Source organism: Ovis canadensis, chromosome 19 (genome assembly GCF_042477335.2).
Source record: "Ovis canadensis isolate MfBH-ARS-UI-01 breed Bighorn chromosome 19, ARS-UI_OviCan_v2, whole genome shotgun sequence".
Taxonomy (NCBI): domain Eukaryota; kingdom Metazoa; phylum Chordata; class Mammalia; order Artiodactyla; family Bovidae; genus Ovis; species Ovis canadensis.
Genome location: NC_091263.1, coordinates 40,851,299 through 40,873,740, shown reverse-complemented (window position 1 = coordinate 40,873,740; position 22,442 = coordinate 40,851,299). Strand labels below are relative to the sequence as shown.

Below are 22,442 nucleotides of genomic sequence, written 5' to 3'. Positions count from 1 at the left end.
CAGACCTGCTGAGCAATCATCACTTTTTATCCCAGTTGTTCAGAGTAACTCCAAGATATGTCTCTGGTTGACTCCATTTGAATCTGCCTTTCATTGCTCTGAGCAGAGGGATGGAATATATTGGTTGGTCATGACTGTATCACCTGGACCAGAAGTAGAGAGGAAGCATTGGAATGAGCCTCCACTCAGCCAAATAAACATAGGGGGATTTGTTATTCCCTAGCACTGGTTGAGCCATATTAATGCAGATAAGTGCAGGGAAATTTTTAAAAAATAGCAGTATCCATTGTACCTCCATTTTTATTTTACTTTGCTGCTCTGAAATTGCTCTGATGATTGAGATAACAGTTGTATTACTTTGGAGAAAGGTTAAATAAATGTAATACAGAGACCCCAGAAGACACTGGCTCAAAGAAGAGATAAAGTCGGTTCATGGTAATAAGCAGGTTCCTAGATGCTCTTTTGTCATCTTCAATGTAAGACTTTAACCATTGCAGGCTAGCTAGAACGAAAAAGAGCTAAAAGAATCTAGATTATTTTTAAGTCGATGACCTGGAAATTGCCAACTACATTTCTCTTCATGTCCCTTTAGCGAGAACCTTGTCTTTGGTTTACACTTTGTCATGAGAGAAACTGGGAAATACAGTCTTTTAGTAGGTGGCCACGTGCCCAGGAATTAAACAAAAAAAAGAACAGGTTTGAGGGGTGAGGCAGGAGGAGAGGGGGGTAAACATCCTGCCATACATAATGTCTTATATTAAGAAGACCCATTAGTTCTCTCCTTTTTCTCTAACGTGGTTACATTATACAGACAGCAGTAAGACTTACTGGCCAAAACCAACAAGACAGAATAGATGAAAAAGATAAACTAAGTCCTTTACTTCAGCTGAACTATGTTTTCTGTAATGATCAGTCCTTATTCTTGTGCTGCTGCTGCTGCTGCTAAGTCGCTTCAGTCATGTCTGACTCTGTGCAACCCCACAGACGGCAGCCCAACAGGCTCCGCCGTCCCTGGGATTCTCCAGGCAAGAGCACTGGAGTGGGTTGTCATTTCCTTTTCCAATGTATGAAAGTGAAATAGGAAAGTGAAGTCACTCAGTCATGTCTGACTCTTCGTGACCCCATGGACTGCAGCCTACCAGGCTCTTCTGCCCTTGGGATTTTCCAGGCAAGAGTACTGGAGTGGGTTGCCACTGCCTTCTCCAATATTCTTGTGCATCACTCACTATCTCACTATTTAGCATACATTTTGTTTGCTGTAGCAAAATTGGAATAAATTATCTTCCAGAATTGCAGTGGCTTGTCACATTCTAAAATGATACAAGATTAAAAACGAGGAGATTCAAAAAAATATTTTCTAGGCCACTAACTAGTTGTACCACCTTGAGAAAACTTCTGAACCTTACCTACCTCAAGTATAAAAAGAAGCTGTAGGAGAATATGTTAGCTGAGGTCCTTACCAGATTGAAAAGATTTTATACTATGTTTGGAGTACAGATTCAGATGAAATTCTCATCTTCCCCAAATATCAGGCTTTTCCCCCAATAAATGTGAATAAAACTTGGTTGCCTAGGACTTTGGAATGAATCACCAATATGAACGTAAGCCAGCCATAATTGACAGTTAGGTGTTTCTAACTGGAGGACAGGAAATCTTTCTGATCTCCACAAGAAACCAACAAATGCCTTGAAGCCTGAAATTTGACAAGATACAAGCAATGTTTTAGCTATATAAGTAAAGTGTTATTAATGACCATAGAATTATTTAGTCCTATTAAAATCCAATGAAAGTATCTGGTTCCATGACCTCCTAAGGGTGAATCACACATATTAATGATCCACAGCACGAAATACAAGATTTTACCTTTGTATTTGTTCCAGAATTATTGCCCTTTGATTTTTAATACATGTCCTTTTGTTCTCACATTAAAGGACAAGTTAAAGGAGTATCGACTCTGTCATTTTAACTCCTCAGAGTTAATATGGTCCTCTTTTGCTTTATTAATATCTAAGCTGAAGGTGGCTGCTTTGTACTTCCAAGGTTGCCTTTGAGGGTTTATCCCTCAGTGGAAAGATCCTGCTTTCCTTTATTACAGCAGTTGGCTGGAAAACCTCTGTCGATCTGTGACTGTTCTGAACTGCTAGACTGAAATGCCATTTCCAAAACTATAGCTCTTCTGCTAAACAATTTTTCTAGGAATGATGCCATATCACTAGCTACTAGCCTTTGCCAAGAGCCAATATTCCTTCAATGGCCCTACTCTGGGAATGATACCAAATGATGGTTCAGGCCGAGGGTAGGTAGTAAATCAGCAGTAAAAGCTGAAAAATACCCCAGCTTTTAATATCCTTCCTCTTTTTTTCCAGATGACCAGCCTATCTCTCTCACCTTCTGCTTCTATTCATGAAAGAAGTCCTTTTCTCCCTTGCATTTGTGATTTGATAGCTGAAATTTTATTTTCCACGATCTTCCTCAATTGTGAGCAAGAAATTCACACCTTTCAAGGCTAATGCAATCACATTTTCATGTGACATAAGTATCCAGTCTTTCTTCAGCACCCACATGCAAAGGTGTGACGGCTGATAGTTAAGGACTGTTTGTAGAGTGAGAAATGTGCTGAATAGAGTGTCAGACCGGAGGATAGGAGCCAAGAGAGGATTTCAGAGCAGCAGCAGAAGGTATCTTCAGCAAACATCCATTCAGGCTGAAGGCTGGCTGCCTTCTGGTGTTAGGTTCCAGTCTTTCTAGAAGCAGAGGCAGTAGATCTGTAAGTTTCTTGGGATGGGAAAAACTGAATTGGTTGCCTGTCCTTGACAATGTATTAAAAATATGAAATTATCCTTGGAGGTAATAACTATGAAGTGTTTCTTGGAGGTGGAAGTTTAAGTCACTGCCTCCATTTTGAATTCCTTAAAAAACAAACAAACAAATTTTATTTAGTTGGATAAAATACTTTCTTTCTCTCAAATTCTATTTTCCTTTCTTGGTTAATCATTTGCCTGTCTTCCTTCCTCCCTCCTTTCCTTCCTTTTCCCTAGCCTACCTTTTCCCTCTCTCCCTAGCTTCTTTCTTAAAATGTACTTGCCTGGGGTAAAGTTTTTTGTGTACATGAGGACTTAATGTTTGTCCTTAAGCCATAGGATTACTCTTGGGCTATTTCCTAGTTTACATGCAGAATCATATTTTTTTCCCTTTTAAGAAAAACTCATGTTTAAGAACTGACACATCATCTTCTTGTTTCAGGTATTATGCCTTGCTATTCTCTTCTGTATCTTTGGGTAGTTAATTTAAAAGCAAGCAACTAGCCTTGCCTGTTGAATTTTCCACTGTACTCTGGCTCCTAGAACAATGACTGCTAATTAGTAGGTGCTGAACAAACTTTTTTTTTTTTTTAAATAGGAATCCAAATGTCAAGCAAACATACCATTAAGCAAAGAAGAGCAATAGGTTTCAGTACTCTGTTGCTCTGACCAGGTTGGAGTTCTGAGTCTTCTGCTCAGCAGATGCTTACAAGAAGGTGAGATACTCAGGAGATCAACTTAGCTTTGTGTCTTCTTGACCTCTGAAATGTTTTCTTACAGATACAGTACTTTCCCTGTCAGAATTTTATTCAATATTTTATCTTTGTTTCTACTTTAGAAAACATGCCATGTGAATAATGACGCCTCAGGCAAAGAAATTACTCCAGCAGTTCAGTTTAAACTCAGGACATATCCTGCCCTCACTTGCATTTGCAATTTGCCACACAGTCAGTAAGAGCCATGCCCACACATGAACTGACAGAATTGGAGCTCCAAGGTTAGCAATTATTAAAATTTAGAAGTCCATTTATTCATTTTCAAAATATTTTATTCAGTTGCTTCTGAAGCAGAATCCTGAGTTGCCTTCCCCTTGCTGCTCACTATAGCGGCATCCAACTCTGAGGGGGGCTCACATCTCTAAATGCCCTCATTGTTCAATGGACAAAACCAGACTGTAAGGTCAATCTCACTGCCTTAGTAGAGTAAAACTTAGAAGTCAATGATTCTCTAACCATCAAAGAGAACTTAAATTCAACAAATTTTTTTAAAAAGTGGTACTGTGTGAAATTTTTGGAAAATATGATTATGGTGAGGGAAAAAATGAAAGGGGTATAAAAAATCACTTTATACTGCAAAGATTGTAACTTTCCCAGATTAATTTTGGAAACTTCAAATAAAAATTGCATTTCTGGGGGGAATTAATAAGGCAACAGAAGTGGCCTTTTGTAGTGGAAATAAGTACCCAAGACTTTTTTCTATTTTATAATTGATTAATTCATTAGTGAATTAATACAGAATAAGTAGGAAAAAATGTTAAGGAACAATGTGATAAAATTATTGACCATAAGTAATAGGACAATTAAAAAATGGTAACAGAAGAAGGTGCATACATTCCAATACCAATAATTTGCCAGTTTACGGAAGTAGCATCATTTCTAAATTAGATAGCAAGCCTCATCACGCCTCTAAATGAGTAATGATAGCAAAAAAAAAAGGTCCATGGCACCACACCCCTCCAACATGCAGCTCTGGGAGAAAACCAGACTGGCGACCTGTGTCTGGAATATGTATTGAGTGGAGCTATCAGAAGGCAGACGGACTTTAAAATTTCTCTTTTGCAGATAAAAGGGGCAGATCCTACCTCTTTTAACCATAGACGTAGAAAATGGCGAGCAAAGTTTGGGCTTCGTCCCTTGCTTTTCACCGTGAAATAAAAGTCTTAAGCCTGAAACTCTCGCTGTCCCAAGGGAGCGAGGAAAGGGAGGGGGAATAAGCGGCGTGGGTGTGGGGTGGGTGGGCAGAACCACCGCAGAGAGGAGCTGCGCGAGCCTCCCTCTGCCGGGAGGGTGTGGATCCGAGAGCAAGCCAGAACAGGTCCGCGTCCTCGCGGCCACTGCCGGCGGTGGGAGGGGCGCGGCGGCCTGTCCGCGGGCAGACCCGCGTGCAGATCGGCTGGGAGCTGCCGGCGAGAAACTCCCGTGCATCCGCCGGGGGCTGCCGGCGAGAAACTCCCGTGCATCCGCCGGGAGCTGCTGGACTTCCACGCCCTTCTCCCGCTCCAAGCCAGCTTAAAGGAGCGGTTTCCTCGAAGGAAGGTACAGAACGGATCTGGTACTGGGGGCGACTCAGGTGTGCCGGGGGTGGGAGGTGGGGGCTATGGTTAATGTGCTTCTGTCTTGTTAGCCCCGGGGAGCTCCCCAACTCTGAGCGAGATCGAAGGAGGATAATGGGTTTGCTCCAGCGGGGAGGGATTCAACCCATGGTGGGTCGGTGATGGTGCGTAGTCAGGGCTCCGTCATTGCACAAAGTAGGGTGGTCCGAGGTTCCCTCAGCCTTCAGCCAGTTAGAGACACCCCCTTTCCCAGCCCCGCCCCCTGGTGGCCGAGGCTGGATTCAGGAGGTTCTGGTTGGTGGGAAGGAGTAAAGCGGCTCCTCGAATCCTCCAGCTCCCACTTTCTCCTCTTGGTCACGGGTAGGTAGGTTGACTGTCTTTTCTCCAGCCTCCCTTACCTGCATCTCTTGCTACCTTCTGGAGGGGATTCCAGACCCTCCTGGAGATTCCAGCCTCACCCGGGTGGGGGCTGCGAAGTCCAGCTGGGTTTGAGGGTCAGTCCTGGCATGACGCCTCCCTACCCACTACCATCTCTTGGGTCGGAGGGCTCAGTTCTCTTTCCAACACAGCCGCCCCACTGTCATGCTCTCACTCTCAAGGGACGATTACACATGCCGGTGAGGTTTGATACGCGCCGTCAGCTTGAAAAGGGAGATTTTGGACACCTGGGTCGGTGAGGCGGGGGTGGGGGACGAGAAAACCGGGAGGGTTAGGGGCTCCACCTCCCCATACCACCGAGGGGATGAGGGGGCAGGTCGGGGGCGTGGTTGCCATGGCTCCCTGGTAGCGGAGCTGGGGGAGCTAAGAGATGCCAGTCACGGATGGTCCCTTCTTCCTCTTTGTGCCTCTCTCCCTCCCTTCTTTTTTTGACTGAGAATGTGCGTGGGGGTTGGGGGGAGCAGGGAGAAAGTGATTAATCTGGAGAGCTGGGACTGGAGCCGGGAAGCTGGGGAACACCAGCCAGCCCCTTCATTCCCACTCCGCTTGCTCACTGCGAGCCTCACTTTCTCAGCCGGGGGCAGGACTGAGGAATTTCTGCGAAAAGCCGGGGGCTGAAGAAGCCGCCACCGCGAGGGCTCAGGTACCCACACCCCGAGTCGCATCCTGGGGCGAGAGCGGGGTTGGGTGGTCAGGCTGTCAGCCGAAGGGCGGGCGGCGAAGGGGTAGGAGGTGAGCTACTGAAGGCAGGTGTGTAGTGACACCGGAGGGCGGCAAGGCGCGGAGGAAGACAGGTTCATCCATACGCGAGTGGCGCCGGGGTTCAGCTCCGCCGGGGTGGGGGAGCTCCCAAAGAGCCCCCAGAGCTGGCAAGTGGTGCCAGGCATGCGCGTGCGCGATGGCGCGCTCACGGAACGCCCGAGGTGGGGGGCACGTTTGCGCGTGCGCGCGGAGGTGGGCAACTGGTGAGCCACCTGGGCTCGTGCAAGGCAGAGTCTCTCGCCGCACTGACGTGGGTTCATAGCTCTGAGATGTGTGGTGTCGGACGAGTCATTTACCCCCTGCCTCAGTTTCCCCTTTTAAATAATAGGGATAGTATCAATACCTTCTTTTTTGGGTTTTTGAACAAATGGAGTAAGATAATTCCAGTAAACAGTTTAGCTCAGCGTCTGATGCGTAATCAACACTAAAGTTATGGTTGCTGACCCCGTTTCCTGTTATTATAAATTAATCCTTAATTTAAGTAGATAAGGCGTCTTCTCTTTTCTCTGCGTTTTTACTGAAGGCAAAATACTGATGTCTAATTTTGGAGACCATCGATTGACATTAGTATTACTGTCCAGTTTATCTTCTAAAAGCTTTGATTTCCAGCAGATTGGAAGACATAAATTAACCGACTGGGATGGAGAAAGAAGCTTAGAAAGCTGTTTAGGGAAACTTTTAGTAACAGGAGAACAAAAAATTGACTTTACTGCTTTGTGTGTAAAAATGTCTCCTCTCTCATCTGCTAGTGTCGCAGTTGGCTTAATTTCATTATTTTTAGGATGGATCACCCTGTGACTTTCAAAATTTAACTTGGTTCTAGAGTCTAGTGTATAATGGGGATTTCTATTTTACGGACTTAAGTACTGCTGTGGATTTCCCTCCAGTATGGCAGGGCACATAGTGTATAACCGTTTCTCACAAACTCTTGAATGTTGTCAGTGAATAAATGGAAACAAATAGTTATTCCTGGGCAAGTAAGAGTACTGGCTAGGACAGTTCATTAAAATCCCTTTCCAGGCATGTTTCTGTTCTTCACTGCAGAAGTTCGGAACTGTGATGATTAATGTATGTTTTCCAGGTTGTTCTCTGTTGCAGCTTATGGGCCCTTTCCTTTAAAGAAAAGGCTATGGATGTTTATTACTGCTCTTGGTTGTACAGGTGCTCCAACATATCCAGTAATGAGCAAGTTATATATCCCCTTTACCTTTTTACAAGTCTGCTAGAATTTGATATTGCACATAATATATTTATTACCTTAAAGTGAATTCATGTCATTAAATGAACTAGTATTAAATTCATTTAAAAAATACTTGCTTTTTAGAATATTGGCATATTTTGATGGCTCTGAAGCAAGTGAAACCAGACAGATGTCACCATCACAAAGCTCCTTATGACTTTTACAAAATAGACCTCACCTAGGAAAATATTTGCTGAATTGGAGCGTGGATTTTATAATTAGCTTCTGAAATCTTTGAAGATTGAAGGTTGTTTGACCCAAATTTGCTTTTCAAAATATTTTAGACAGACTCATTTTTTATGGGGAAATCTAAGTGAAAGTAATGATTTAAGGCAGATTTGAGATTCTACCAATTTTTATCTCATAAAAGAAAATTAAGTAATAGAGGGTGGCTAATGGCATTAGATTTGAAGAAATGAATGTCAGGAAGCCCTGTATCAGTTCATATAGTGGAGTATTGCTTCAAGTTTGACTTTTGCAAGACAACCAATGCCCCCTTCTTCACAGTGAATATGTCATCTTTAAAGGGTACCTTGAGGAATTACTGTGACAGCTTGCCTGAAATTCATGTGATCATTTACATATTCTTTCCCAGGAGCATTGGCATTAAATGTTCCATTTATTGGAAATTATTTTGCCCTTTGATTTATGACAGCCAGCAGTGCATAGAGTCTAATACATTTCAGAAACAAAATTTAACTTTTTACTATTTTATATTTTTCCTAAAAAAAAATCTAAAATCTATAAAGTCAGTCTTAGATTTTGCAGGTGGAAAGCTGAAGTTAGGCTGAAGACAAAGGGTAACAGTAAAAAACCAAGACAAATCTAGATTTGGGGAGCTAATTGACATGCTAAGGTATAACCTAGAGAGGCTATTTTCAATGATGTACTGTATTATTTGATTCAATCAGTGTTCCTTGTTATTTTTTCAAAACGAGACCAAGAATACTATGTTTTCAATTATGAACATTTTGATTACAGCTTCATTCTAACTAACTAATTCAGTCTGAAGAGAATGCAATTATTATGGTGATTTACATACAATATGCTAAGTTAACATAGCTAATGAGTGAAAGCATAATATTCCTTCTATTCATTCCTGGAAAAATATTGTGCTAAGCATTCTTTCAAAGAAAAGATTACATTATTCTCCAGCATTTATGTCTACCTACAGGTAAATTTTGGCACTGAGCCATTTTCTCTGCTTTTAAAATGAAATCTCTCACATTTCGGTGATCCTGTGCCTCTCCCACTTTTGTGGGGGGGTGGGGAGGGTAGGGAATGGAAACAATTCTCAGTTTAATTAGCTATGGTGATTTCTCCTTTCTCTGCATCTTTATTGGGGGAAAGATTCAGTATTTTCTAATTTTGGAGGCTGGTTAACACCTTAAATGTTACTAATTACTGCAGTTTATGTTATGTGTGTCGCAATAGTGTAGTTGGTTAATTATAGCTTTCTCATTAGCACCACGTAGAGAATAATGAATTAACACATCCCTTTGATCAAAAGAACATCTAAGTTTATCTTCTGAGAATAAAAGTGTTATTGTGTTACTGAAAGTCACTATAATTTTCCCAAGAAACAAATTGGTTGGAATTCTCTAGCACTGGGATAAGAAGCTTGATGAATGAGGGAGTAGAGCAGCGGTTGCTTGGCAACCTAACATTATTCTGCAGTTTCTCCTGGTATATTTATCCAGTAAACTAGAAAATTCTGTTTTGTTAATGAATGTTTTTAGTCAGTGCACAAATAGACCATAACTAATTGAGATTTTATGTATTGTGGATAAAAAAATGGTCTTGCTTACATTCCCATTGTGTTTAGATAATAAAAGTACAAAGAGAAAGAATATTCTGTTTTCAGTTATTAAAATTTTTCTGTAAAAATTTTTACTTAATTTTCACATTAGTTTATTACTACCAAAAATTGCAACTTGTTTACCTCTTTGGAAATCACATTAAGAGTCTGTGTGTGTGTGTGTGTGTGTGTGTACATGTGTGTTACAGTTGGGTTTGTGTACAATTTTTCAGTAAGAATCAGAAATAAATTTTGAACTGTGGCGAATTCTTCAAAAGTTGTGGTTTGCTGGTGGAGATGATAATTTGGTAAATTTAGGGAGGCATGAACATTTAGTCCAAGTGATACCAGGAGGTGATAAGAATAATAAATGTCTAATATATAAATGCAGTCTGCTTTTTGACCAGTTTTTTTTTTTCCCTTGGTGGTCTTATTACAGTCTCTCTTCAGATGTCTGAGTACATCTCATTTCCTCTATAGTTGTGAAGTAGGAGCTTAGTAAAGCCAGGCATTGCCCATTTTCCAATCCACCTCTCCCTCATTCCAGGGACGACAGTGTACTATTTTCCTGTTTAACCTGTGAAGTTTAGTCTGCATCACATTTCCCCGATAAGATGGCAGAATCTTTTTGAGGCCACATGCTTCATTTTACTTACCTTTTAAACACTACAGGTTCTGTCACAGTGGGAAGCAAACAGGGTGTGGTAGTTATTACATAAATATCACGGCTGTAAGAGTCAGGCTGCCAGGGTTCCCAGTCCGGTTCTGTTAATTCCTCAATGGTCCTGAGTAAGTCATTTTAACCTCTCTAAAACTGATTTTGTCTATGGAGATGTGGAGCACTATCTATACCCAAACCAGTCAGTCCTAAAGGAAATCAACTCTGAATATTCATTAAACTCCAATATTTTGGCCACATGATGTGAAGGGCCAACTTATTGGAAAGACTGTGATGCTGGGAAGGCAAAAGGAGAAGGGGGTGGCAGAGAATGAGATGATTAGATGGCATCACTGACTCAGTGGGCATGAAACTGAACAAACTCAGGAGATAGTGGAGGACAGAGGAGCCTGGCATGCTGCAGTTCATGAGGCTGCACAGATTTGGACACGGCTTAGTGACTAAACAACAACAAATCCATACCCAGCTCACGTGTGTTATTATGAGCGTTATATGCAGCAATCTAGGTAGACAACTTACTAGAATGCATTAAGCACTCAATAAATTCTGGCTTTTTATTATAATAATTTTTATCATGCTCAGTGTGTGAATGGATAAAAGATAGACATGAGGGTGTCTATGTATATGAATAAGTGTGAACTTATTGGTGGCTCAGCTGGTAAAGAATCTGCTTACAATGCAGGAGACCTGAGTTTGATCCCTGGATTGGGAAGATGCCCTGGAAGAGGGCATGGCAACCCACTCTAGTATTCTTGCCTGGAGAATCCCCATGGACAGAGGAGCCTGGCAGGCAAAGAGTCAGACACAACTGAGCTACTCAGCACAGCATGGCACAGTACATTATGTTACTATTAAAATCATGGAACTTTGTTGATTACATCAATTAGATGTTCATATGTAGGTAGTGATTGTTTCAGGTTTGAAAAGTCCTGGGTAGTAGTTTTCAGGCTTGACTGAAATGAGAATCATCTAGAGAACTTTTTAAAAACTGCCAACCCAGATAAATTCAGTAAGAATTCTTGGAAGTGGTGACCAGGCATGTGGATTTTTGAAAAAGTCCAGTGAAATAGTAATGCCGGAGTTGAGAACTTGGAGAGGTCTTCTATAACATTGTGCTGGCCTGAGGCATTGACTTACAGTTACCTTGGCATCATGAAATGTGGTTGGAAAAGAAGAAAAGCTCTGACAAAACTCTGAGGTTTTTCTTAGTAATCCCTTTGGTTTATACAGCACTTTATTCTCTGAAGAGCTCAAATGTGCTTTTCATTTACTATATATTATTTCATTTTTCAGCCAAATGTCCCTGTGAAGATGGTAGGAAAAAAGTCATTATCCTGATTTTGCGGATGAATGGAGAGAGCCATGCAGAAACTATGTGATTTGATTAGATTCATACATTTAGAACAATCTAGATAAGAATCCTCGACAAGATTCTTGTCACTTTTGGGTTCCAGATAGTTCTGTTTTAGCTATGAAATTTCAAACGAGGGAGAGAAAGTTATTGTTTTTAGATTAATTAATTGTGTAGGAAAGAGTTGTATAGATGAGAATTTCTATGTTTCTTGATATAATTCTGCATTATAACAGAAAGCAGATTTTTTTTTTTAAGAGGCACCGTAGTCTATTTAAGATCCAGCCCTATGTCCCTTGGACTGAACCCAGGCTACATATGTGTTTTCTTTGGCCTAAGACATATTTAGAAAATATTTAAGCCAATATTTTAAAACCAGGGATGTCACATAAAATTCGTATTTCTGACTCATCTTGAGAGATGTGATGATCTTGCAGTGTTGGACTTGAATGCCCTGGTGGCAGAGTGCCATCCAGTGGAACAGGGTAGCATGTTCTCTTGGCAGTGTTAAAGGACCCAGAGTTTTTTTATCTCCTCTGGGTGAAAGTTGGCACTCTCTTGCTTTCACTTGATTTTTTTTTTCCTTGTGTATAAGTGGTACTCAAATGGGGCAATTGAAGGGAGTTTAAAGAAGAAACCAACCACATCTTTTGGGGCAGAGTTGAGGGAAGCCAACAAGGAAAGGCTACTGAGGCAACCCTGATCTATTACTGCCCTTAGTCTAGAGGGATGACAGGAGAAAGAAGTTACTGAAAGGATGGGAGCCGTAACTCTGGGGAAGGTTGCAGACAGAACCTGTGGTTTTAGAGAAACACAGCCATTGTCAAGTCGCAGGACACTGGTCTCCTCCTACCCCAAGATCTCCTGCTTCTTGCTCCCAGTGGCTGTACCCATCAGCAGGCAGAGGACAAAGGAGCCTGGTCCAAGTGATGTGCTGCAGTTGGTTCCCTCTGCCCAGAGCAGCCTGGAGGAAGGTGGAGAATCAATATGAATCTGGAGAGCTCCTGAAGAATATCCAGCACACCCCCAAAGGCTTCACATTTATGGAACTTGTGTAAGGGGGAAGAAGAAAACCCGAACTGCCAAAAGCTGAACAAAAGGGAAAATCCTGAAATCTGCATTCAAGGCCATCATCTCCACTTTCCGTTTGTTATTCCTTCCTCTGATCCTCCTTCATTGCCCCAGGTGGGCATGCTCATGGCCAGAAGTGGGTTTCAGTAGAAGCGTCAAACTTCAAAACAAACTTGCCCTTTCCCTTAAATTATCTCTGCCTTCCAAGAGAAAGCTGTAAAGCGCAGTGAATAATGCAAACAATGGATTCTAGCTTCTTTGGTAACAGGTTTGCATTTTTAGCAGAGGTTCCTCCCTAACAAAAGCTTTTGCTGTAAGTGGTGATTTTAACTCTAGGAATTACAGATGTACCCAAGATGGAGATAACCTCAGATAATACTCTGATCGCCTAAAGTCATTGTGACCTGGATATTTGGATCTCTGAAGGGCTCCCTCTCTGTGGTGCAGTGTTATCAGGATAAAGAGCATGAGAAACTAGATCAGGGATATATTGGCAGCATCCTGATATGATACATTTGTATTTACCCTGGCTAAGGAACATAGTTTCCAAAGTAATAGAAAGTAAACTGGTGAGAAATTTTTGGAGATTTTTAATGATTTGCTGCTACTAGAGCTGACTGTGAGTTTAGTTTGTTACTGTGTTGAAGACCACTAAACAAAGTGATGTGACAGGGTATCAGCTTACTATGGGATGTCTTATATATTGATGTGTTCAAAGAAAAACACATCTCCTGTGCAAAGGTTCAAGTGGAAGACAAGTATTGACTTTTTCTGAGACCCTTGACATTCAACACTTGGAAGGAAAGTTATGACCAACCTAGATAACATATTGAAAAGCAAAGATCTTACTTTGCCAACAAAGGTCCGTCTAGTCAAGGTTATGGTTTTTCCAGTAGTCGTGTATGGATGTGAGAGTTGGACTGTGAAGAAAGCTGAGCAACAAAGAATTGATGCTTTTGAACTGTGATGTTGAAGAAGACTCTTGAGAGTCCCTTGGACTGCAAGGAGATCCAACCAGTCCATCCTAAAGGAGACCAGTCCTGGGTGTTCATTGGAAGGACTGATGCTGAGGCTGAAACTCCAGTACTTTGGCCACTTCATGTGAAGAGTTGACCCTGATGATTGGAAAAGACCCTGATGCTGGGAAGGATTGGGAGCAGAAGAAGGGGATGACAGAGGATGAGATGGCTGGATGGCATCACCGACTCGATGCACATGAGTTTGGGTGAACTCCGGGAGTTGATGATGGACAGGGAGGCCTGGCATGCTGTGATTCATGGGGTTGCAAAGAGTCGGACACGACTAAGTGACTGAACTGACTGAACTGAACTGAAGGTTGAATAGTGGGCTGGGCAGTGGTGAAGCCAGAATGAAAGTGCAGATACCGTCATATGTAACTCAGTTCATAATACACTCTACAGCTTTTAAATTTCCTTCTTTGAAAGAAAAGAGAAATATTGTATAACTGATTTGTTTTTAAAAAGCAAATTCAGAGTTAACATATAAGCTGAGGGAATGCAATGAGTCTAGGGGAAATACTGAAAAATTCACCAGTTTTCTGTCCAAGGTTGAATATAACCCTGCCCAAAGATAAGGAGATTTGATTTTTTTTTATAGCTTCCTTAATTCCAATATACATTGACTGATTAAATGATTAATTTATTGGATGTGCTATGAGACATTCACAGTGACCAATCATTAAAGGCTTTTATTGAGTAACTGCTTTGTGCTAGAGACAGAACTGAGGCTATGCCAGGCAAACAGTCAAATTATCTGTCCCTTACTAAATGTTAATGATGTATTTTATAATCTCTGGATCAGTGTTTGGAGGAAGGTACTGTTATGATAATATTCATTTAATGCTAAGTGTCACAGACATAGGATGTCCTTGTCCAGGGTCACACAGTATGACTTGGAAGTGGCCAAGCCAGTAGTACTCCAACTCAAAAGTATCTAATCTCCAGCCTCAAGCTCTTTAACTACTACACTGTGCTACCTTTGAGTCCAAGAGACCCCTAAACACCCCATCTTAGTCAAGACTACTGTAACAAAGTACCACAGAAGGGGAGGTTTATAAACAATAGAAATTTGTTTCTCACAGTTCTGGGGACTGGAAGCTTGACATCAGGATTCCTGTATAGTCTGGTTCTTATGAAAGCCTTCTTCTGATTTGCAGACTGCTGACTTCTCACTATACCTTCATGGTGAGAATGACAAAAAGAGTTCAAGAGTTCTCCAGTATCCCTTTTATAAGGCCACTAATCACACTCATGAGGGCACCACCCTCATGATCCAATTCCCTTGCAAATGCTACACCTCCAAATAGCTTTTCATTGAGATTAGGGTTTCAACATATGAATTTGGAAGAGACACACATTCAGTTCATTACATACCCATTCTCTTCACTCTTGGACTTCATTTCCCACCTGGGCAATATCCATAGTACCAGCACCCCAGGATTAGCAGGATTCTCTAACTATGGTCTTTGTCAAGGGACATCCAGATTTGCCTCTTCTATGTATTATTTTGTCATATGGAAAGTAGATAATTAAGGGCTCCTCCTAAAGTATCAAATGATATTGAATGCTAATCCTCAGAGTGGTGGCATTTAAAAAGAGGATTTAAAATTCTTGTTGCAAAGATTTGCTGTGAGACACTCCCATGTGGGAGATACTTTGGGAAAGAAAGACATTTGTGTTTTCTGCAAAATCATGTCATAAAAGTGTCTGATGTCTGAGTCCTCCTGAAATGTGTCCTGGGCACTACTATATGTAAAAATCAAACTTCACTTTCACCAAACCTTTTGGTTGCCTTCATTACCATCTTTTATTTCTTGGCAGAAATGTTTCTGATACTCTGTAATCTCAATATGCATAGATTTCCCTCACATCTGGGTATTATATGTAACCAATTGCATTACACGGTTGGCATTCCCACAAAGGTGTATCTGCCACTCCAGATTAAGATAGACATAGTTGGCAATGGCAGATGCCATATCCCAGGCTGGCTGTTTTTGAAAATGACACCTATCATAATGGTGACACTGTCTTTATTAGCAGCTGTCAATTAAGATAAGGCTTTGGAGGAAAAAACCAACCCTATTCTAGGCATGGTCAATATATTTGGGAATTTTGAGAGGTATTTGATTTTTGGGGTATGTGGTATTTAGAAAAATGTTAATTTTTTAATATGCAAAATAATAATAGCATTCTTGAACACTGACTCCAAAAGACTTTTTTATGTAATAGGTAGTGGCAGAAATGTGTTTGCTTTCTGCTTTGTCTAGACAGTAGATCCCATTTCCTTGGACTATATGGAATGAATTTGCTATAAGGCTTTTGTTTGATCCATGCCTGCTTCTTTAGAGCATAGCACTTGGCTCCTTAACAAATGCATTTATTTTTGTATTATAAATTCAGAGAATTTGTAAACTTGTTCTCTACAATGCATCTAATGACACAGTGGGGAAATAATTTATTCAATTAAAATACTTAAGGCATTGTACAATGGCAAAGAATTGAAAACATTGTCCTTGGTGGCAAGTAAAGAAAGAAAACCAATAATAATTTTACCATCTACAGACAACACCAGAAGGATTAATAGACTGTTTGGGTTGTTCATTATTGTTCATTAATTTGAGACATATAGTATCTTCCGGAAAGGAGATCTGAGTGAATGGTTAAAAATAGAAAGCCAGAATAAAGGTGTTTAAATTTGACCTTGACCTTGTTTCACATTGTGATCTCCAGCAACTCTCAGTGGAGCTAAATTTCAAAGGGTCTCAAGAGACCTTTTCCCATGCATACAAGTTTCTGCATGTAATTGATTTGGGCTGAATAGATTCTGAACACAATTGATTTGCTTGAAATAGTGCTAAAGGACCAGGAATGAGCAATTCAGGTGAATCTCATGTGAATCAAGTTAAAAAAAATTGAACTTGACCTTAATTATTATCCCCTCAAAAAAGGAATAACAGTCATCAGAGTGAATACCATTCAATTATATATATAAATTGATATGAGTTGTTTGAATTGGAAATTGACCTCCATACACAAAACCTCCTTTTGAAAACTTGGTTTCTGCCTTCTATTTTCCTGTCTCACAAGCTGTAAACTGAGGATAGAAACATTAACACACCCTCCCAGTGGCAGTTAGAGGATTAATGAGCTAATATTTGTAAAGTGCTTTGAAGATAAAAGTGCCAGCTATTATTATTACTAATAAGCCATTTTTCTCCAGTGTAACTTTGGACAGCAGCCATTAAAAACCCATTACTGTATTTAACAGTAAAACAGTCTGCTACAGCCTAGTATTTACTGCCTCAATTGAGCAAGCATTCCACTTCCTTTGCCCCTCCAAATTCTGAACTGATGAGGAGGGACAGCAAGGTGTGTGTCATCATTTCCCAAGTTTAATAGACTGGATGCTTCTGAGATAGACTCCTTTGATTTTCTCCTCCAAAAACGAGAATGTGACCTTAATGGGAGGATAATTTGGCTGCACATTTGGTTCTGTGTCCTATGAAAGGAACGGAAGACCTAGTCTTGATTTTTATTCAGCTGGATTTGCAATGCTTTTAGTATGTTTGAAGATTGCATTCCAATATGTTCTTGGTTATTTAAAACTAGTTCCATAAATGAAACAAGATTATGTGGGTGGCTGTAAGTGTATCCGTGCATGGGGTGGGCAGAAGGGTGTGCACTGTTCACAACTCAGTCTAAAACTGAGGTGGAAGGAAGACTGAAGTAATTATGCAGCTACTCCAAGTACATACATATTTAAGAGATAAAATTGGAGGCCTTGAATTATACAGAGTAATTTATTATTCTGTAATTAATGTATGCTATTAAATCCTTTCAATCCCAATCTATTTTGACCTGTGTAGATGTCCTAAAATACTGAATGATACATTCAGTATTTAATGGTATTAAACACTCATTTTATCCATACTGTTTTACTACTGCAAATAAGACTGAAAATATAGATCAATGACTATAATGATAGGTATTCATTTGGAGTTTACTCATAGCTACCTCCAGTATTTAAATCCTAGGCTGGTATCTAAAAATAAAAAACAAAAAACAAAAACAAAAACAAAAATCATAGCAACCTAAATCTTATCTCTGCAAAAATTCACCAACTGCAAACATTTTATTATGGAAATACCTGCCTCATTCAGTGACTGTTTACTTTTAATTTAGAACCATCTCAATAAGTTCAGTTGTTTTATTTTAGTGGATGATGAAGTGTAAACTGCAGGTTAGAACAGATGAAGGAAATGTTGCAGATTCATTCACAGACAAAAGAATTCACAGCTAACATCTCTTCAGCAAGGGACAAGGATAGAAAGATTAGAAAAAGAACCCAGAGATCACGGGTATATGGCTGGTCCTGAGTCAGTAAGAGACCACAATACAGTTTAGGATAAAACAAAGAAACATTTTTATGTATCACCTATAGGAGTACAGATCGTTTATCTGAAAATCATCCAAAGCCCTCTTAACTAGTGATACAGCTGCTTAAGAATGTTAAATACAAATACAAAACAGCAATGATAAAACCTCCAAACCTTTTACAAGATATCCTTCTAGAAACAATGCACTGGTAACTATCCAAGGTACTGTTGTTTGCAGATGAGATTTAATATCACCTTCTGCAAGGGAATCATCGTTCATTTTTGTGTACTCTTGCTATCACTTAGGGAAACTGTGATTTGTAAGTACCCTCACCATTCCGTTGACTTCTGAAATTCAGTTCATGTTATTTTCATCATTTCTTTTTTGAATTGTGTACTGGGAATTCACCATATGTTTAAGAACTCAGTAGATATGTGTTTTGCATATGAGATTACTGGGGAAATGTACAAGCTGCTTATTGTTTGGAAGAAAAATACCTGGAGGCTTATGTGTAGCTAAGAAGGGCAACGATGAAAACTGATTCAGAAATGTGATTATGTATTAATAGCAGTTTGTAAAATATGAAGGGGCATTGTCCGATTTATCTACTGCTGCATAGTAAACTAACCCATAACTTAAACAAGTTAAAATTTCATTCTATGAAATCTCATTATTTTGTGAGTGGTTTCTTCAGCTCTACCGCATGACAACTGAGGTCACATGGTGATTTTCAGATGGTGGCTAAGCTGGACTGGGCGCCCCAAGGTGGCTTCGCTTGCATGTGTCCTGCTTTGGCCAGTGGCATTGAGCTCAGCTGGTCTCCTTTTCCTTTTCATGTAGCCACATGATCTTTTCACCAGTCTCTCCAACAGGTTTTTGGACTTTACATGATGGCTCAGGGCTCCGAGAGCTCAACTTGGAAAACTGTCAATTTTGTTGAAGTCCAGCCCTGGAGCAATGCTTTCACTGTAATCCATTGGTCCAAGCTATCAAAGACCAACCCCTTTTCAAAGGGAGGGCTCCTCTAACTACATTGCTGGTGGTTGCTAGTAGACAGGAAAGGAAGAAATTTTGTAAAAATCCATGCTCATAATAGAATTATCAATCCTGCTGACACTGTTTCCTCCATACATGATTGCTTAGAAAGTGGAAGAAAATGAGGAACAAGTAGAACCATTCTCTGTCCCAAGTGGACACTCCTTTCTCTTCCTCACTTCCTAAATATCTTAAGTCTTCCTAAATATCTTCCTAAATATCTAAATATCTTCCTAACTATCTTAAGCTCAGGAAGAAACCTGACTTTGAGAAGGGAGTGTGACATGAGGATGAACGTGGGCTCCATGGAAGTACCCATAGTTTTGTCTGGAGAGAGAGGCTAGAGCTGAGAGAAAAGAGGGGTAAGTTGGCCAAGAATAGTTTTGGCCAAAGATTCTTTAGTGGGATGGGCTTTTCTGGGCTTTTGTCCTCTGATGCACTACGTTTATCCTTACTCTTTTCCTTTTACCTTAGAAGTGGTTTGGGCTTGGGAGAACCAGGAGGCTCTTCATCTGAGTCTGAAGGGCCAAGGTGAAACTGGAATGCCAGGAATCAAGGAGACTACTTAGATTGTGCAAACCTCCGACTTGAGGAGGGAAAGAAGAGAGCTGCTCCATTTCCTTCTATTTGTCTATTACAGCCACAGATGGAAAAGGAAGTAGGCTTCTTGGCCTGAAATGATGATTATACATTTGGCGGCAAGCCTCCTTTACCTGTACCTTTCAGAAGCATGACTGTAATGAGAAGATGCTAACGGGTAGCAAGGACCATTATTCCTATATCTTCTGTGCTCAGAACAAGAAACAGATGAAGAAGATACAGCAGGGGAGCTTGCTTGGGATATTTCTTTCTCTTCAGATGTTCACTGAGAGAAGCTAAAGAACAGCTACCGCCATGCCTGATGCAGGTTCAATTTGTGTTCTCATTGCTTCTCTATTTTCTCAAAACATTCCATCATATTCTTCCTTCTATAGTATGGCATTTTTCTCTAAGTGCTTGGAAACCATGCATGCCATTTTTCTTGTACCTGTGAATCCCAGCCTTCTGATAGAAGTGAGTTGACATGTTTCTCCCGCAGTCTTGCTGAAAAGTACTGCACCATAATTTTCATATTGCAAAAATTATTTCCACAGGCAATGTGCAATATACGTAACCCTAAAATGCTGTGCTATGGTGAATTTAATTCTATCCTGGTAATGCTGTGAATTGTCTTTGAATGAAAGACACTGTATAGGTACATAATTTGATTTGATACTCATAACAGCTAGTTATATACACAAGGTATGTATTCATCCTGTTCAGAAAACTAAGGAAACTCATTAACTCATATGTGTGAACGCAGGACTTGGACTCAGGTTGTATGATTTTGTCTTAAAGGTCTTTTAATGACAAATCATTTGCGACTGATAAAAGGTTTCCTTATTTAAGAAATACAAATTTTCTGAACAGGTTTCATTTTTCAATGATATAACCTGAAGCCTTATCAATGTTAAATTCTGCTCTCTTGGATTTGAGAAAAAAAATGAAACAGATGGCAGAAATTCATGGTAGTTGTAAGCTGAGGTTTCTATAATGAGTTTCTATTTTTAAAAATGATTGGGACTACTGAAAGACAAGCATCCTAGGTTTCCCTGTAGTTTCTTTTGATTTAGCAAAATATATTTTTACTGTAGCTGAGAGTGCCTTTTCTCTCATCTCCCTTTAGCAGTTTGCCATTCTCTGTCCTCTGTATTCTTTCTCTACTTTAAACAACTGTAAAACTTGCTTTAGCTTTCTTCTTGACACACCAAGATTTATTTCTCATGAGCCATTCCGGAAAATTCCTTGTTCAGTCTTCTAATCACTAGACCACTGCAACCTTTCTCTCACAGGATTTCTGCCTTTTATTGTCATCCTTCTCCACTAAGACCTAAATGTCACAGTTAAAATCCTCTTTCTTGCTTGTCACTTTGACCACTATGTCACTTACTTCCTAAAAACTCCCCCTGGCTCCCCACTGCTTTGACCGCCAAGTAACTGTCACACTCGCTTTCCACAGCCAGCCGGACTCAGCCTTCATGATTCCCTGTACTTTGTTGTATCCTTAGAGACCCTCTCCTGTTACTGAACAGCTCGCTGCTCCTGTCTGTCTTCTCAATACATTTTCTGCTCTCCTTTCTTCTGAAAGTTACAGGTCACTCAATAATCTCCAGCTCTAAGACTGTACTCACTGAAATGTAACCATCGTCACGGTTTTTGTCCTATCTTTGTGCCATCCGCCATAATTCACGTAAAATTTTAGCTAGTCATTATAAAGACAATGACTTAAAATGGAAGTTTGATTTCATTGCTATCAATGAAACACCACCAGGGGAAATAATGAAAGGTGTGTACAAACGTGAATAGAGTGAAAACAGCCCAAGGTCACTACATTCTAGCAGGATCCTGTTGCCTGCCAAAGGCCTCGAACTTCAGTCCTGTTCCTTCTTTATGAAATAGACTGGTAAGGTTAAAGTGCTGGTAATGATGTATTAGGACCTACTTGAGCCTTTCAGGTTTCTGTAGTCAGAAGGATTAAAAGACAAAGGATGTTCACTTACATCAGGCCCAAAGCCACCTTCTAAGATCCTCTTGGTACTGAGAGTACTATTCTAGGACATGCAGCCGAAGTCCAGGAGGGTAAAAATATCCCTAAGAAAAATTCATCACAGTCCTATTCTCTCTTCATTCTGTTTCTGCATTTAGTGTTTATGTGAAAATTTAGGAAGTTCTTACTGTGTGGAAATTACAGCGTTGGATAGACAGATTCCAAGAGGAGTTAGACACAAATGGTGGCCTGAAGATGCTTACACTTTGTTCTAAATACATGCCCATAAAATGTTATTAATCTGAGTATAGATGCATTTTCTAGTGTCTTACATTCCTGCAATGTTATGAACCTCCAGTCCAATTAAAAAGCTGGGACATGTACATAAATAAGTGCACTGCAAAATAAAGGATCATAAATGCTGGTGTATGTGTTGGAATGCAATGGACGTATTGCATTGTATTGGAATGTATTGACGATGTGTGGTCTAAATAGAGAAAGATTACTTCCAGCTTCAGTCAGTCAGTCAGTTCAGTCGCTCAGTCGTGTCCATCTCTTTGTGACCCCATGAATCGCAGCATGCCAGGCCTCCCTGTCCATCACCAACTCCCGGAGTTTACTCAAACTCATGTCCATCGAGTCGGTGATACCATCCAGCCATCTCATCTTCTGCCGTCCCCTTTTCCTCCTGCTCCCAATCCCTCCCAGCATCAAGGTCTTTTCCAATAAGTCAACTCTTCGCATGAGGTGGCCAAAGTATTGGAGTTTCAGCTTTAGCATCAGTTCTGCCAATGAACACCCAGGACTGATCTCCTTTAGAATGGACTGGTTGGATCTCCTTGCACTACTCAAAGATGTCAGAGAAGAGGCAGAACTTGAAAGGTGAAGAAGAAATTCCATTGCAATTATAATTTTTCTGAAATAGAAAATGTTCAAACCCTATTTAATGAGCATTTGATTTTTAGCAGTATTT

At 40.4% G+C, this 22,442-nt stretch overlaps 1 protein-coding gene across 2 annotated transcripts in view; it reads left to right on the top strand.

Annotated features, from left to right (window-relative positions):
• The first annotated feature begins 4,858 nt into the window (after positions 1 to 4,858).
• CHL1 (cell adhesion molecule L1 like) overlaps positions 4,859 to 22,442 on the top strand; it is a 225,564-nt gene continuing 207,980 nt past the window's right edge. For both annotated transcript variants that reach the window (XM_069562132.1, XM_069562131.1), the window contains exon 1: positions 4,859 to 5,116. The gene's annotated coding sequence lies outside the window, so the exon portion shown is untranslated. The remainder of the gene's footprint in view (positions 5,117 to 22,442) is intronic.